The sequence below is a fragment of the Pipistrellus hanaki genome (genome assembly GCF_964339955.1).
Source record: "Pipistrellus hanaki genome assembly, chromosome: 3".
NCBI lineage: Eukaryota > Metazoa > Chordata > Mammalia > Chiroptera > Vespertilionidae > Pipistrellus > Pipistrellus hanaki.
This window is the reverse complement of record NC_140505.1, coordinates 103,684,532-103,700,338: the sequence shown is the minus strand read 5'-3', so window position 1 is coordinate 103,700,338 and position 15,807 is coordinate 103,684,532. Positions and strand designations below refer to the sequence as shown.

At 41.3% G+C, this 15,807-nt stretch overlaps 1 pseudogene across 1 annotated transcript; it reads right to left on the bottom strand.

Annotated features, from left to right (window-relative positions):
• Positions 1-13,530: 13,530 nt before the first annotated feature.
• On the bottom strand, positions 13,531-14,282 carry LOC311619683 (elongation factor 1-delta-like; annotated as a pseudogene). The gene has a single exon. The product of its transcript is annotated as an elongation factor 1-delta-like (transcript).
• Between the last annotated feature and the right edge of the window lie 1,525 nt (positions 14,283-15,807).

Below are 15,807 nucleotides of genomic sequence, written 5' to 3'. Positions count from 1 at the left end.
AATAGTCAGTGATATGCCCAGATGATATTAATGAAGATATTCATAGTAAATTAATTTACCAGAGTAAAATGTACAACCTAAATGCCTAGTAACAGGGTGCTGGTTAAACGAACTATTCCATATAATGGAATGCTATGCACACATTTTTAAAAAATGATAATGTGGTACAGCCACTATGGAAAACAGCATGGAGTTTCCTCAAAGAATTAAAATGGAACTTGCATTAACCCAGCAATTCCACTTCTGGGAATCTACCCTAAAAATTACAAAACACCAATCAGAAAGACTGTATGCACCCCTATGTTCCTAGCAGTGTTATTTACAATAGCTAAGATTTGGAAATAGCCCAAGTGTCCATCTGTAGATGAGTGGATAAAAAAAACTGTGGGGCATTTACACCATGGAATACAATGCACTTGTGAAATAGAAGGGTCTCTTACTCTTTGGGACAACATGGATGAGCCTGGAAAATATTACGCTAAATGAAATAAGCCAAACTGAGAAATACAAATATCTCACTAACTCACTTATTTGTGGAATCTAATTAACAAAATGAATTCACCAATAAAATAAGACCACGAGCAGGGAGGCGTGGAACAGACTGACACCCCTCGATGTGGGAATGGGGGGACGAGAAGAGCTAAACCAAAGAATGTATGTACTTATATGCATAGCCATGGGCATGGGCAATAGGGTGAAGACCTGGGAGGGGGTGGGTATGGGCTGGGAGAGTGGGTGAAGTAGGGGGGATGGGAGATATCTGTAATACTATGAGCAATAAAAAATATGTTTTTAAAAAAGTGCAAAGCTTAAAAAAATGATAATGATGTAGGAGACACTTTAAAACATATAGCTAAATAGAAAAGGGCTCCAAAAATATGTATCATAAGCTCTCTTTGTTCTTAAGTTTCCATAGTTTCTAGCTCTGATTAAATATGGACAAACACACACACACACACACACACACACACACGACTTATAATCAGTGAAGGGAGATTTTAAACACTTTTGGAAAATGAAGCAAATGCAAGTATAGTGATGGTTAAAACTGAGTGGAGTAAAGTGCAGCCCATAATACTTATAGGAATGGTGTGAGGGAAGAGGGAGCCAGTCTCTGGCAAAATCCCAGGGACTCTCTGGGCTTGGGGCCAATAGGCTTGAAGAATAAGAACAAGAAAAGGTGCAGAAAACCAGGAACGAATTGGAAGTCTGCCCAGGGAAACACAGCACCCGTCTCCCCACAGCCCTGAGTGCTATGGAAAACAGCCAGGATTTACTCCCAGGCCCCAAACTGGAGGGTTCTCCTAATGAGAAACTAAGCAAACTGCTCAGGGAGAATTCCCGCTTTAAGGGTGAGTTTCTCTACATAAACTCACCAAAAAGCCGTCCTTCGTCCCTAGATGCAGCCAGTTTGCCTCACACCAACGCAGAGTCCCAGGCAGACACGCACTGAAGGAAGGCAGCAATTCACATCTCAGGCACTCAAATTATTAATCTGCTTATATTATTCTCTTTTAAGTTTTTATTTATTGGAGAAGGAGAGAGAAAGAGAGAGAGAGAGAGAGAGAGAGAGAGAGAGAGAGAGAGAGAGAGAGAGAGGGAAAGTGGGAGAGATCAATTTATTGTTCCACTTATTTACGCTTTCATTGGTTGGTTGTTGTATGTGCCCTGATGGAGGACCAAACCCACAACCTTGTGGTATCAGGATGACACTCGAAGCAACTGAGTTACCAGGCCAGGGCTGTTTATATTAGTCTGATATAAACAGACTACCTGTTACACTGAGGGGGGAGGGGGAGATCAAGTCTAATGTCCAAAGAACAAGAAATAGAGGTTTAACTCTAGATACCAAAGCAAGAATGTAACTAATAGAACTAAACATAGTTTATCAAAATTGGGAGAAGGGCTGAGGATAGTGCAAATGGCCATCTTTCATACCAGAAATTTAGAAGATATCACCTAAATGGATATATTAATATATCAATAATGAACAACATAAGCATCTTATTTAGAGTTCTGAGGGTTACCACCAAAAGGTCCTAAATAGACTAAAAAAAAACTATAGGATATCGAAGAAAGAAACTGAGGAAGATGCAAACAAGTGGAAGCATATGCCATGTTCATGGATTGGAAGAATTAACATCATTAAAATATCCATACCACCCAAAGCAATCTATAGATTTAACAATATTCCTATTAAAATACCAACGGAATATTTCAATATCTAGGACCAATATTCCAAAAATTTATATGGAACCATAAAATACCCCAAATAGTCTCAACAGTCTTGAGAAAAAAAACAAAGTTGGTGGGGTCATAATACCCATATAAAGCTACTATAACCAAAACAGCCTGGTACTGGCACAAGAACAGGCATATAGATCAATGGAACAGAATAGAGAGCCCAGAATTCAACCCATGCCTTTATGGTCAATTAATATTTTTTTAAATTGAAAAATATGTTTTCATTGATTTCAGAGAGAGGAAAAGAGAGGGAGAAAGAAATAGAAACATCAATCACCAGAGATAATCATTGTTTGGCTGCCTTTTGCATGTCTCCTACTGGAGATTGAGCCCACAACCTGGGCATGTGCCCTGCCAGTGTAGACCTGGTTCATAGGTCTACACTCAACCATGGAGTCACATTGGCCGAGCTATGTGAAATATTTGTATAGAAATTTATAAAAGTATCAAATGTCTGAGGGGGGTGGTGGGACTAGATAAAGGAAGGTGAGGGGATTAGGTAAAAAGGATGTGCGTTGACCATGGACACAGATAACAGGGTGGTGAGGGCTAGGGCTGGGTGGAGGTGAGCAAAGAGGAGGGAAATGGAGGACATCTGCAATAGTGTCAACAATAAAAGATTAAAAATAAATAAAGCATATGTAGCGATCTTTGTGCTTTTTAATTTCCCACGTGTTTCAGAAATACACACACACACACACACACACATATATGTTGTCATAAACATTGAGATAAATTTAATGAGATGATTTTTTTTTCTATGAATTTCTACAGACACAGAATTGACACCACTTGTTTTTAATATTTTCTGAGCAAATCAGCCTACTTCAATCAAAAACTAGTGTATTTGCTTTTACTTTTATGCCTTAGTAGAACCTCAGGGTTTTTGTTTTCTGATTTTGTTTGTTTGTTTGTTTGGCAAACCATTTTCCTGGCTGCTTAGAACAACACGGTAGCGATTTTGATCGCTAACGCTCCTCTCTGGGGGGGACAGCCGTCATTGCGTCACTAGGCCTATGTGCACAGGAAATCTTCACCAGCGTCACCCAAGTAACTGACTGAACAGAGTTAAAGCCTTAACATTTTTTGTTGTTAAAAAGAGACTTCAAAAGGGCATTTGAACACCCAGCCATTCTGTAATCATCTTGAATTTCACTCCTCTCCTTTACTTACTATATCTACTTCAATTTCTAGTATTTCCTCTCCAGATATAGTTGTAAAAGCTTTATTTATTTCCTCCACCACTCTGGCAAGCATAAATTCCTTACCCTCTTTTTATCTGTTTTTATCTTCCCTTCATGTTGGTGCCTAATCTGAAGGTTCCCAGAAATATAGTTTTCAGAGAGGAAATGCAACTAAAATCCTATCAGTCAATTCCTCAACTGTCCTAGTCCACAGACATTAGCACATGGTTACCTTTGAATTCACGTTCCCACATTTGTTCAAAGGCACCTGATCTGCTTTATCTGGAATCCCTAATGAATTTAGGAACAAGATTTTTCTTTTGTTGTCTCTTTCTTTACAAGATTACCTATTACCTCATTCCTTTTGGCAGGTCCTTAGTTTTATGCCTGCAACATGGCATCTCTGTAAAGTGGACACGGCCTCACCTGGAATTTGTTTGTGACATTTGCTCTGGAGTAAGAGCCAACTCTGGGGCTCCAGCACCAGAGATTCCATGCTGGAAGCAAGTTGTTATTGAACTGCCGGTACTGAGAGCCAGCGTAACACAATGTGGGTGCTGTTCTGTGACTGCCACCAGCCGGCCAACCACTCTGCCGCACAACCGCTCACCTGAAGGGAGAGGAAGGACGGAAACAGGAGATCTGCCACGATCCTTTTTCACTTCAGTCATGGAGTAGTTCACATTTTCATATAAAGAAGAAGTTGACTTCAGGGGGGAAAAATAGCTCTTGGTTTCTAGCAGATGAGAGATGAAAGATGGGGGAGAATTTCTATTAATTTATATTAACCACAAACTGCGGGGCTTAACCAACAGAAATTTATTTTCCCACAGGTCTGGAGGCAAGAAGTTCAAGGCCAAGGAGTCAGCAGGGTTAGTTTCTTCTTAGCCTCTCTCTTTGGGGCCCATGTGGCCACTTTCTCCTTGAACCTAAAGACTATGTGCCTTTATGAAGTCTTCTGTGGGTGTCTGTATCCTAATCTCCTTTTCTTATAAGGACTCCAATCTTATTGGACGAAGGCCCATCCTATGGCCTCATTTTAACTAACTGCCACCTTACAGACCCTGTCTCCAAATACAAATATATTCCGAGGTGCTAAGGGGTTAGGATTGCAACACAATCCATCCCATTACAGGGAACTTCCACGTTCTTTACATTTCTATCCTTCTAAACCATATTCTCTGTAGGCTTATTTTTAGTTCTTACTTCATATGACTAGCACTAGAGGCCTGGTGCACATAATTCATGCACTCAGAGGGTCCATAAGCCCAGACTGTGCCCGCTGGCAGTCAAGGAGCTCTTGGGGAAGATGTCTGACTGATGGCCTGAGTCCCCCTCCCCCCAGGGAATGGGCCTAGGCCATCAGTCAGACATCCTTAGTGCTGTCACAGAGGTGGGTGAGGCTCTGGCTGCGCTCACCAGCCATGAGCCCAACTTCTGGCTGAGCAGTGCTCCTTCTGTGGGAGCGCACTTACACGAGGGGCAGCTCCTGCATTGAGCATCTGCCCCCTGGTGGCTAGTGCACATCATAGTGAATGGTTGTTCTGCTGTTTGATCGATTTGCATATTAGCCTTTTATTATATAGGATACCACTTTTGCTTTTACACTCCTTCAACATGTATTTATTGAATTCCCTAAAGCTCCTGTCCACTGTGCTTAGGGCAGGAGGTCCCAGGCTGACTCCTGCCACTGTCCAAACATTGACAGGTAAAAAATTGTAACAGGCCAATAAGTAGCCTAATGAAGGTTTGAGTAATGTTGTGTGGGAGTTTAGAAGACCAACACACTCCTGCCTGGGAGCAAGTAAGTCTGGACAGAGATGATAAGAAACAAACTCTTAAAATGATGGAGATGAGTTCACCAGGAAAAGAAAACAGAAATAACATCATTCTAGAAAAGAGGAACAAAAAGTACAAAGTACAGAGTATGAAAAGGTCTGGCACAGTCTGGCTGTGAGCTGTTGGCCAATGACAGGAGAGGACGGGAATGAAGCTAGAGAATTAGGTAGGTGTCAGGCTAAGAAAATAGGACTGCAGCCAGAGCAAGCCAATCGATCACTTAACAGATTAATTAACTACTAAATTAATATAGTGAAATCTAGATTTCTGAACACCTTCTTGTGCAGAACACCGTTCTCATGTTATTTAGAAAGATCTTCAAATAATTTTGCTTTAGCTCAACAGGACCATTACTAATTATGTCCCATGTGCCCCTATCTTTGTCATTACGAGCGAATAAAAGAGTGAACGGAAAGAAGTACTTTTCTTTCTAAGAAACTATTGTCTCAATGCCTATTATCTAGCCATGAAGACAAAGATACTTACATATGTATGTATATATAAAACACGTTCCCTTGCGTGTATATTAAGGGAAAATGTTGTAAGGACTGGTAGATTTATGCCTGCTTTAAGAATTTTCACATCAAAACCCTTTAAAAATGGCGCCATTCATGTCTTCATTTTACAGATTGATGGGACTAGAAGCCTTTTAAATGAACATGAAGTAAAATCTACTGATTCTTTTTGTCAAACACCAAGCACTCTTGAACTCTTCAACAACACAAAACTATTCACCCTACAGTGACCTTGCATGATGGGGATTTTCTCAGTATTTACATATATGGTGAGCACTCTCAAACATGTTATATATTGCTCTCTAATAATATTATATATGTCATTTCCTTTATAAAACTATCGAGAGCACCACAGTGCCTGGCATATAAGATATAAAAATAGCAAAGACAGTGTACGGTGCCAAGTACTTTATGCATAATTAACTCATTTCATTCCTATAGTCATCTGTGAATCAGGTACCATTATTATCTTTACTTTAAATATGTAAAAACTGAGGGGCAGAGAAGTCTAGCAACTTGCCTGAAGAGCCATGACTTGGAAGTGACAGGTGAGATTCGAACTGAATCTGGGTTTAGAATCTGAAGTTTTGATCACTGTTACACTAGTTAAGAAGGATTAAGTTTATTTATTAGTTTATTTTATTTTTTAAAAATATTTTTATTGATTTCAGAGAGGAAGGGAGAGGGAGAGAGAGAGGAACATCAATGATGAGAAAGCATCATTGATTGGCTGCCTCTTGCATGCCTCCTACAGGGGATTGAGTCCACAACCCAGGCATGTGCACTTGACCAGAATCAAACCAGGGACCCTTCAGTCCACAGGCCAATGCTCTATTCACTGAGCCAAACCAGCTAGGGCATAAGTATTAGTTTATTAGTACATCATCTGATCCCATGGACTACTCATGGACTGCATTCCTTGTTTAATTTATTCAGCTGCTGGATAAGAAGACAGAAGAGTGCCTGACTCCCACCACAGAGCCTGGCAATGTGCTCCCCCACCCTCTCCCCTCAGCCCTGCTCCTCCAGCACAGCTGTGCAAGGTCAATAGACCTGTGTGTATGGTGGGGCAGAGAAGGGAATAGACAATGCCCCACTTTCTTTTCCCTGTGCACCAGCAGATTTACATTGCAAAAAACCTTCCTCTTTTATAAACATGGCTCAAAGAGAATATGAATTGAGAAAGATGGTTATCAATATGCTGTCCAACTGAAACTAATCTATAATAATAAAAGCATAATATGCTAATTAGACAAGACAGCCGAATGACCTTCTGGACATCATTTCTGATGTCCTTCTGGACAAAGCCGCTGTGGTGGGGGCCAAGGCAGAGGCGGTTAGGGGTGATCAGGCAGGCAGGCGAGCAGTTAGGAACTAGCGGTCCTGGATTGCAAGAGGATGCAGGCCGGACTGAGGAACCCCACCCCCCATGCACAAATTTCATGCCGGGCCTCTAGTTAAAATAATATTGAATGTCAACTGAAATGAAAAATTTTAAAAAAGAATGGTAGTTATAATTAATTTTAATTTTTTTTAAACCATGAAGGATAAATATAGTTAATAATAACTTATTTATTGCACCCTTGATATATAGCAGTTACAGGGCCAAGTGCTTTATTGCATTGTCTTATCTAATCTCCCCAACAGCCCTCAGCAGCAGGAACTCTCCACTCACTTAAAGGCAGGAAAGTGAGGCTCAGAGGCTGGGCCACACTGCTGTGCAGGCAGAGCCTCCGCACCCTCTTCCCACATCCCTTTCGTCCCCTCCACTCCCACCTTCCCACTTGGCTCCTGTCAATTTCTCTTCTTTTCCTTATAAATCAAAGTATAAGTAACACAATGAAAAACATTTTTGTTTCATTGTTAATTTTGCTTGGAATAAAATAGCATTGAGGTTTTTTTATATATATATATATATATAATGCCCAAAATATATATATACATACATACATTGAATAATTACTAAAACTGTGTTTATTAAAATGCATTTCATTTTCAAAATTGAGTTACCAGTTGTTAAAGTGTGTATACGTTTCTTGGGAAACCCTACATTTCCTTTTAAATCCTTATCTCCTAGACATGGACAATATTACAGTGACACTGTAAGACAGCTGCCTTAGAACGCCCTATGTAAAAATGAGGGTCAAGATAAAACTAAAACAAACAACTTATAAAAGGACAAACTTTTATAGTACAGCTTTGTCCCCAGATCCAGATGGGGACATGTGTGGCCCCTGGAGGAGCTGGGTCTCTGTGTCCTCATTCACTGCCTGGTAGGAATGCCAGCAAGTCCTGGTGAAACTCGGATCAAAGCGAGAGCTTCTGGGGTGAAGATTTTCCTGGAGCATCAGATGTTATCAGCAAAGCTCTCTGTGGCTCTGAATCAGCTGACATCAGAAAAGTTCCTCTCCCCCCCACTCCCCCCCACCTCGTCATATTTAATTTAGACTGCTGCAGGCAATTCAAATTTAACTTGCCAAAAGTGATTTGCATGACATTTTCCGTAGGAGAACATGCATTTCATGAAGTAAGTTGCCCAATTTAGTCTATGTTTTGACGGGACCCAGGACACAGAAGAGAGCCCTTTCTCCAGTCCTTCCTGCTTACGTCTGTGTGTGGAGGTGACCTGAGGAGGTCACAGGGATGATGACCGTCACATGCTCTATGATTAGTGTTGTGCTGTAAACATAGTAAAAAAGTTGTTCCTAAACATGATTGAAAAAATTTTAAATGCCTTAAAACCTTCTGTAAGTGTTAAGTAGAATAATGGGCTGCTTAAGAGTGTATGGATGCTCTTTTTTGGGGGGAGGGGGAGAAACTGGTCTTTTGAATTCTATCTAATTAGGCTCTATTCTAGAATAAAGATTCTTTAAGTGATTGGTTGTTTCTTAGGCAAGAAAGGTGGCAAGTTGATGTTGCAGAATAAAAATAGCAGTAGCTGGTATTGAACGTGCTATGCAGAATTCCGCTGAAAGGGAGGTCCACTTCCTGTGTGTAGATTTAATACAGCAGGATTACCTAAGGCCACTGCAATTAGAAAGGCTGCAGGAAGCAGTAATCACCGGAAAGTGCTGAAATCGCCCTACTTAGGGTAACTCCTACTCAGCTAATAACCAGAGTGACACGCTGCTCATGGGGCAGCAGGATTGCACAGGACCATCTGTATTAGTTTCCCCCGCAGGAGTAATGAAATGGCAGTTCTGGGCACTGTGCTGCAAGTATGAAAAAAGGATGAAAATTCTCTATAAAGGGCCATGTATACTTAACATGTGAGCTTCTCTACAGGGTAACCTTATCTCATTCCTCCCTTTATCCTTCCTCCCTTCCCCTGCACACAACACACTCTCCCATCTGGAGAACAAATGTACCTGTTTCTTTGGGTGTACGTCACAGAGTGGCCTCTCCTGGAGCCCTGGGCACTGGAAGGAGGAGTAACTTAAAAAGGATAAATTTAAGTTGGCACAATATATACACATATATGGATACAAGTTATATATAAATACTAGAGGCCCGGTGCATGAAATTTGTGCATGGGGGGGCCCTCAGCCTGGCCTGCACCCTCTCACAGTCCGGGACCCCCCCTTGCTCCTTACCACACGCCTCTCGCTGCTCCTTACTGCTGGGCTCACTGCTCCTTAGAGCTGCCATGGAGATGGAAGAGGCTCCTGCCCCACCACTGTGCCTGCCAGCCGTGAGCCTGGCTTCTGGCTAAGCAGCGCTCGCCCTGTGGGAGCACACTGCCCACCAGGGGACAGCTCCTGCATTGAGCGTCTGCCCCCTGGTGGTCAGTATGAATCATAGCAACCGGTTGTTCTGGTCATTCCACTGTGATGGTCACTTAGGCTTGTATTATATAGATATCTAATTATAATTATGTATATAATGCATGCATATATTTATATATGTACATAATTATATATAACCTAGATGTTTAAAATATATGTTGGTGCTCTTGCTGTCTGTTTTGTTCTATGTGTGACAGAACAAATAGTAAGTATCGGTATTTTAAAATAATCTCTATATATTGTATAAAAGCCTAAGCCATCCTTATGACAGAATGATGGGAAAGACCAGAACGACTGAAACAACTGGTCACTATGACATGCACCGACCACAGGGGGCAAACGCTCAATGCAGGAGCTGGCCCCCGCCTGCAGGCCCCAATTGCCAATGGTTCTTGGGTCTCATGGGTCAACACTCAACTACTGATCCACACAGGTTGGCTCAGAATTATTTTTAAAACAAAGTTCATGAGATTCTCCTTCCCTAATTATGCCTTGCAGTGAAACCTGAAATGCCTTAAGATAGGTTATTTGTGTGACCGCCCCCCCCCCCCCCCCCGCTTTATTTCATTAAAATAATTTAGCTGGGTGGGTGGAGGTGGAAGAGGATTTAAAGGGGATAAATGGAGATGGAAAAAATAAAATTAAAAAAATAAAAATAAATAAAAATAATTTAACTGATCTTTTCAACAAATGGTATGGAAAACTGAGGGAAAGGGCATCCAGGCCAGCAGGAGGGTTAGTGAGGGATGACCAAACGACTGAACAAGCAGGCTGCGTGGGGCAACCAGGCCCATGGGGGGCTAGGAGGGGAGGCCAGGCCAGCAGGGGGGCAGTTGGGGGTGACCAGGCTGGCAGGGAGGGCAGTTGGGAGTGACCAGGTTGGCAGGGGGGCTGTTGTGAATGATTAGGCTGGCACACAGAAGCAGTGAGAGGTGATCAGGGCAGCAAGGAGGGCAGTTAGGGCAGGTAACTGACCAGGCAGGCAGGTAAAAGATTAGGAGCCTGCAGTTCAGAACTATGAGAGGGATGTCTGACTGTCAATTTAGGCCTGTTCTTCAGGCCTCTAGTACATATATTATATAATATCACCATGTCATGCACCCTAAATTTACACAGTTATTGTATATGTGAATTATATTTCAATAAAGCTGGGGGGAAATCTTCTATTCAGAGAAGAAAACAATAAATGGAGTGAAAAGACAACCTATGGAATGGGAGAAAATATTTGCAAACCATATATTTGATAACAAGTTAATGTCCAGAATATATTAAAAACTCTTACAACTGAACACTAACAATTAAATAACTCAATCAAACATGGACAAAAGACTTAAATAGGTCTTTCTGCAAAGAAGATAAATGGCCAACAAACATATGAATATGTGCTCAAATTCACTAATTATCAGAAAGTGTGAGTCAAAACTACAATGAACTATCACTTCACACCTATTAGTATGACCACTATCAAAAGAACCTGAAAATAACAAGTGCTAGGCAGCTATGGAGAAATTGGAACTCCCTTATTTTTGATGGGGAATGTGAAATGGTACAGAAAACAGTGGAAAGATTCCTCAAAATATTAAAAATAGAATCCTTTATAATAAAGAGCTAATGTGCTAATTAGACCAAACAGCAGAATAACCATCTGGATGACCTTCCTGATGAAGCCAGGCTGGGAGGGCCGGCCGGGGCTGTGAGGGGCTGTGAGGGCCAAGTCCCTTGCATGAATTTCGTGCATTGGGCCTCTAGTTGCCATATAGTCTAGCATTCCCACTTTTGGATTAGATATATATATCCAAAAGAATCAGAAGCAGAATCTCACAGATATGTCCACTCCCACTTTCACAGCAGCCAAGTGATGAAAGCAACCAAATGTCCATATTAGATGACTGAGTCAACAAAATGTGGTGTATACATACAGTGGAACATGACTCAGCCTTTACAAAGCAGAAAACCCTGTTTATGCTCAACATGGATGTTGTCTTGAGGATATGATACTACGTAAGTGAAATAAACCAGTCACAAATAAATATGTTGTGATTTCACTTCCATGAGTTAATTGAAGTAGTCATAGAAACAAAAGATTCCATGTGGTTCCTTGGGGTTAGGTGGGGAGAGGGGAATAAGGGATGTTTAATGGGTATAGAGTTTCAGTTTTATAAGAAAAAAGTTCTAGAGATCTGTTGCATAACAATGTGGATATAGTTAACATTACAGTGGTAAATTTAATATACATTTCCGTGGTAAATTTAATATTACATTTTGGTGGTAAATTTAATTTTATATATTTTTTACCGCACAAAAAAATAGATTAACTGAATACATAGCATTATTAAATAGGGTTAAAAGAACAAAAATAGCTAAGTTTTATGGCAAATATTGGTTAGCACTAAAACATGAAAAAAAATCCAAGTATAGCAGTGGTTACTGTGCTCTAAAATTGAGAATAAACTACTTATCCAAATTAGACAATGTTCAAATTACCTCTGTACGATGAAATACCATCTATAAAGAACTATTTCCTTCTCTACTCTTTATGATGCCATACATATTTCAATTCTGGCCATCTAATGTGAGCAGGGGGACGGGGGGTTCTCCCCAATGACCAGTTCTCTTCTGGCACTATCTAACTGGAGTGGGTGCAGACACTACACATTAAGGCCTCTGCCTCACAAGACTGCCCCCACCCCCAACTTCAGATGCCAATGGCAAGTTCAGGTTGTCATCTGTGCTTCCGACTAATTGTTTATGAATGGGAGGACTCTATGACACTCTCCTCAAGTGTGACAATTTCTTAAACGACTTACAGAACTGTGGGAAAGTTTACTTATTAGATTATCAGTTCATATATATATATATATATATATATATATATATTTACACACACACACATATATATATAAAGTTCATATACTGTATATATATATATAAAGTTCATATACTGTATATATATAAAGTTCATATACTGTATATATATAAAGTTAATATTATATATACACACACACACACACACACACACACACTCAAGAAAAGCCAGATGGGAGAGATGCCATAGGGCAACGTATGTGGGAGTTTCCATGCCAGCACTTCCACCAACCTGGAGGCTCTCTGAACATCATACTTTAGAGATTTTTATGGAGGCTTCATTGGGCATGACTCATTACATATGACCATGGTGATTAATTCAACCTCCAGTCCCTCTCTCCTCCCTTCAGGTCAGAATGGGGGACTGAAAGTGTCTCTGTTCTAATCAGGTGGTTGATCTACCATGAGCCCCCATCCCCTCATCATCTTATTAGCATACTAAGACACTAGCCAATGGTGATTTCAAGGGCTTTCAGAGCTGTGTGCCAGGAGGAAAGGGTGCACAGAAACCAAATATACATTTATTATTATACCACAAACTCAATTTTAAGAGCATTTTGAAAAAACGTGTGTGTGTGTGTGTGTGTGTGTGTGTGTGTGTGTGAAAGAGAGGAGGGGGCAAGAAGGGGACAGATGAGAAAATGAAAGGAGAGAAGAGTGGAGGAAGGTGGCAGAAAGCAAAGGCAGGTATCAATCAGCAAAATGATGTTGGATATTAACAGTGGGTCTTTGTATTTTTCAAGATTTTATCACAGGCATGTAATTTGACAGCCCGAACAAAAAGACTTTTAAATTAAGAATCACACCACGTTAACTCTTTAGGGAAGGAAGCACTGGATGGAAGTCTGAAAACGAAATGCCTAAGTTGACAGAAAATGGAAAGCTGTTTTTTTCTTCTTTAGAAGGCTGGCCTGGTGCCTTAGAGTGAACAGATTAACCTTAGATGTGGATGCAGTGGGAGTACAGAAATCACTTGGTAAAAAGGTTTGGTAAGAAATCAGAGATCATGAATCATTAAGAAATTATTGTTCTTTTTCTTTTTTCTGGAAATCTGTCTTTAATGGTGGCAGGGCCTCCGCCCAGGCCCAGTGTTTGAGCTTAGGTCTCATAGAAAGCAGTAATGCCAGTGCTCAGCACATGCTCTGCAAACTTGGTGATCTCCTCTTCCAGCAGGTGGGTCCCCGCCTTGTCCTCCATGATGCACTGAATCTGTAGCTTGCAGATGCCATAGCCCATAGGCGCCAGCCTGGAGCAGCCCAGGGTCAGCCCATCCATCTGGACAGAGCGCACGCAGGCCTCCCGCTGGGCCACGTCTGTCTCTTCATCCCAGGGCACAATGCCCAGGAGGATGGGGACTTGGCCACCAGCGCCGGCTTCTTGGCCTTCTTCTCTGCATATTGCCGCAGCCGCTCCTCCCGCAGCTTGCCGGCCTCCTTGTCATCCTCATTACTGCCAAACAGGTCGATTTCGTCCTCATCATCCTCTGCAGCTGTGGCCGCCTACCCGGTGGGGGCTCCACTTGGCTCACGGGAGACATGCACTAGGTCTGCGGGCCTATGGCCCCGTGGGCAAGTGAGCTCTTCTTCAGCACACTCAGTCAGGCCTCAGCTTGGCGATGGCCTGCAGCAGGTCCTGCACCAGCCTAGCAGGCTCTGGTTCTCCATTGCCAGGCTGGAGATCCGCATGAAGAGCTCGCTGTGGGCCTGCTGGAGGCCCCGGGGCCCTAACTCCGGCACCAGGAGCCAGTCACAGGCCCATTCATCTGCTCATAGAATTTCCTTTCTGCATTATGATATTGAAACTTGTCAAACCAGATCTCATGCACTAGGAAGTTTGTGGCCATTTTCCTGACGCCAGCCAAGGACCGGGCCATGGAAGACAAGAGCTCAGCGGTTTGGGCATTAAGAATTATCTTACCTCACATTTTCTTGCCTCGAAGGCCTTCAACATAATCTACTATTCTCTTCAGACATAAAGTGTTATGCTGAAATGTCTGATAGTAATGTAATTTTCTTTCCCTCAAAAATCACTTGCTAGATGCTCAAATATATATTTTTTTCCTTTTAAAGTCCAATAATTTTACTGAATATGCTTTGGCGTTTCTTTTGGGTAATATACTCAGGCAGTGTCTCAGGTCAATAAGTAGTACAGAAATTTGCTTTTGCTTAAAAGATAATTTTTATTATTTGTTTGGTTCCTTTCTTTGCCTTTCTTCTTCCAAGATTGTAAGTTGTATCTTCTTTGCTTATTTAAAAATATTTGTCATTTTCTCTCAAATCCTTTTTATCTTTAAAAAAAACTATTTAAAATGTCTTCCGTTTTTCACTCTTAAAGTGTATTCAGTTTTGTTTATTGATGTTCAAATTCTTTTAATTTGATCTTCATTACTGAAATGGCTTTTTTTTATTTCTAATTGCTTTTTGTTTTGTTATTTTACTTTTGAGGTTTTTCATTTGGATTTTTTAATTTTCTTTATTGATTAAGGTATTACATATGTGTCCTTATTCCCCCATTACCCCCCTCCAACATCCCCTCCCCCATTCATGTCCTTACCCCTTATTGTCCGTTGGTTAGGCTTATATGCATGCATATAAGTCCTTTATTTGATCTCTCCCCCTTACCCCCACCCTCCCCTACCTTCTCTGAGATTTGATGTTCTAATCATTTTGATTTCCATTCATTCATACTTTGGATCATTTTCTTAAACATTTTTTAGGTTGTTTTGATATGAAAACTCCCTTTTGAATTTATTCTATGATTATATTTTCTGTGGTGCTTCTATATTTTCCTGTAGTAACTTTGTAGTTGATATTTATCTACTTTCTATTTTCATGCAGTATTCATTTTCCTGCACTAATAGGAGGGATGGCCAAGGTAGCTCTTCTGACTTCATGGAGCTTCTATTTTTCCATGCAGAAATAAAAAATGCTGACTTATTCTGACATCCTCTTCCCACTTTTATCCGGACCTTCTCTTTCTAGCTCCAAGAGGGCTCTCCTCTGTGCGGTGCCCTAATATGCATTTAGACTGGGAGAAACCTTCTCTTATTTTTAGCTGCACTTCCTGGCCTGGCCCACCCCGCTTTCTGCTGAATACCTGTTGGCTATATTGGAGTTCTCCTTTCCTGAGCTCAGTCAGGTGGCATGTGGTCCCCTCTCCTTTTTCCTCCATAGACACCGAAACTATGCAGGTCTGTCTCATTTCTGTTAGTGGTTTGGCTCCATGTGCATCTCGAACCTACTTTTGTTTTCATTGCTGTGCATAGAGCAGGAGCCAGTGGAGTGAGGTGGGTTAGGGAGGGGAGATAAGAAATCTGGTTTCTTTATCTGTTTTCATGTCAGGATTCAGAGAAACTTGTTGCTGTTGCTGCCATCT